The sequence below is a fragment of the Silurus meridionalis genome, chromosome 20 (assembly GCF_014805685.1).
Source record: "Silurus meridionalis isolate SWU-2019-XX chromosome 20, ASM1480568v1, whole genome shotgun sequence".
Lineage (NCBI taxonomy): Eukaryota > Metazoa > Chordata > Actinopteri > Siluriformes > Siluridae > Silurus > Silurus meridionalis.
Genome location: NC_060903.1, coordinates 302,501 through 305,000, shown reverse-complemented (window position 1 = coordinate 305,000; position 2,500 = coordinate 302,501). Strand labels below are relative to the sequence as shown.

General features: G+C 40.9%; 1 protein-coding gene across 1 annotated transcript in view; it reads left to right on the top strand.

The window, feature by feature from the left end:
• Positions 1–2,500, top strand: part of col11a1b (collagen, type XI, alpha 1b) — a 60,806-nt gene that overhangs the window by 21,125 nt on the left and 37,181 nt on the right. The gene's annotated exons all lie outside the window — the stretch shown is intronic.

The following is a 2,500-nucleotide window of genomic DNA, read 5'->3' as shown; positions in this document are numbered from 1 at the left end:
GGAGGTGTAATGGCGGTGTAAAGAAGGTGTGAAGGAGGTGTAATGGCAGTGTAAAGGAGGTGTAATGGCGGTGTAAAGAAGGTGTGAAGGAGGTGTAATGGCGGTGTGAAGAAGGTGTGAAGGAGGTGTAATGGCGGTGTGAAGGAGGTGTAATGGCGGTGTAAAGGAGGTGTAAAAGAGGTGTAATGGCGGTGTAAAGAAGGTGAAGGAGGTGTAAAGAAGGTGTGAAGGAGGTGTAATGGTGGTGTAAAGGAGGTGTAAAGAAGGTGTAAAGGAGGTGTAATGGCGGTGTAAAGGAGGTGTAAAGAAGGTGTGAAGGAGGTGTAATGGCGGTGTAAAGAAGGTGTGAAGGAGGTGTAATGGCGGTGTAAAGAAGGTGTGAAGGAGGTGTAATGGCGGTGTGAAGGAGGTGTAATGGCGGTGTAAAGGAGGTGTAAAAGAGGTGTAATGCGGTGTAAAGGAGGTGTAAAGAAGGTGTGAAGGAGGTGTAATGGCGGTGTAAAGAAGGTGTGAAGGAGGTGTAATGGTGTAAAGGAGGTGTAAAAGAGGTGTAATGGCGGTGTAAAGGAGGTGTAAAGAAGGTGTGAAGGAGGTGTAATGGCGGTGTAAAGAAGGTGTGAAGGAGGTGTAATGGTGGTGTAAAGGAGGTGTAAAAGAGGTGTAATGGCGGTGTAAAGGAGGTGTAAAGAAGGTGTAAAGGAGGTGTAAATGAGGTGTAAAGGAGGTGTGAAGGAGGTGAGAAGTAGGTGTAATGGCGGTGTAAAGAAGGTGTAATGGCGGTGTAAAGAAGGTGTGAAGGAGGTGTAATGACGTGTTGTAAATGCAGTGTAAAGTTGAGGGTTTGGGCAGTAGTCTCGGTTTTTGTTTGATTTCTTTACACACCATATAAAAGCCACAGTCTGATCACATCCACGCCCTGTTCCTGCTCTCACTGCTGCTGCCTGTAACTTCTGCTAAAGGTGGAATTAGATGTTCAGAGAACTCCCTCTGTGTGTGGACTAAATAAATACATTCCTGATCATTTATTACACAGACGTTAATCTGGTTTATGTGAGAGTTTATTAGAGAGAGGTTTTACATGAGAGGTTTTTATTAAGTGGAGACTGAGGGCTGGAATTACAGCAAAAAGGAAACATTTTCTTGCTCTCTACTTATCTCTCTGTGTTCTCACTGTGTTCTCACTGTCTTTTCACTGTGTTCTCACTGTCTTCTCACTGTGTTCTCACTGTCTTCTCACTGTGTTCTCACTGTTTCCTGCAGAAATGTGGACAATTCCCCAGCGTCCTCTCCTCGTACTTTAGAAAGTAATGTGACAGAGTCTTCATCTTTCACTCGTAAGAGTCACTGATACTTGAGTTTAACTGGTCTCTCACACACACACACACACACACACACACACACAGACTCAAACACACACACACACACACACAGACTCACACACACACACACACACACACACACACACACACACACACACACACACACACACACACACACACACACACACACACACACACACAGACTCACACACACACACACACACACACACACACACAGACTCAAACACACACACACACACACACACACACAGACTCACACACACACACACACACACACACACACAGACACACACACACACACACACACACACACACACACACACACACACACACACACACACACACACACACACAGACACACACACACACACACACAGAGACACACACACACACAGACACACACACACACACACACACACACACACACACACACACACACACACACACACACAGACTTATATTTATACAGATTAGACAAAAAGAAACAAATAAGAAAATAAAATCTGATTCTTTGTTGTTTAATTAAATTCTCAGGTGATTTTTATTTTATAAAATATAAAAAATTCTGCATCTGATTATAAATAATCTATAAATTATAAATGTTCAATTTCTTTTATTTTTTTGGAGATCTGAAAAATATTTCACATTTCTTCTGCCTTTTTGTTGATAACGTGGATCTGATCATTTCTACATGTGTTGCTGCAGATGTTAACCATACAGCTGGATCTGTACATTCTGCGTGACTTCACGCTGATCTCATTTAGCTCCTGAGCGTTATTTCCAGAAAAGTGCAGCTCACGTCTCAGATACCTGCGTTACTTTTTTGTTTAATTGATGGTTTGTTTAATTGTTGATTTGTTTATCTGTGTATTGTTTGTTGATCTGTTTTTTATTGTTTGTTGGATGATTTGTTTATCTGTTTGTTTGTTTGTTGATTGTTTGTTGTCCTGTGTTCAGGTTGATAAATTTGATCTTTGACACTAAAATCTTACACAATAAGCATAACTTGTATATTGTAAATACAGAGAACTGTGAATCTTTATTTATAAATATTTTAATAACAATGCTAGCAACTGCTTTTTGCTGAAGGTTAGCATCCTGAGCTCCATATGCATTAGAAGTGAACTTTAATATTAATTGAATTGAATAATAAATGTGTA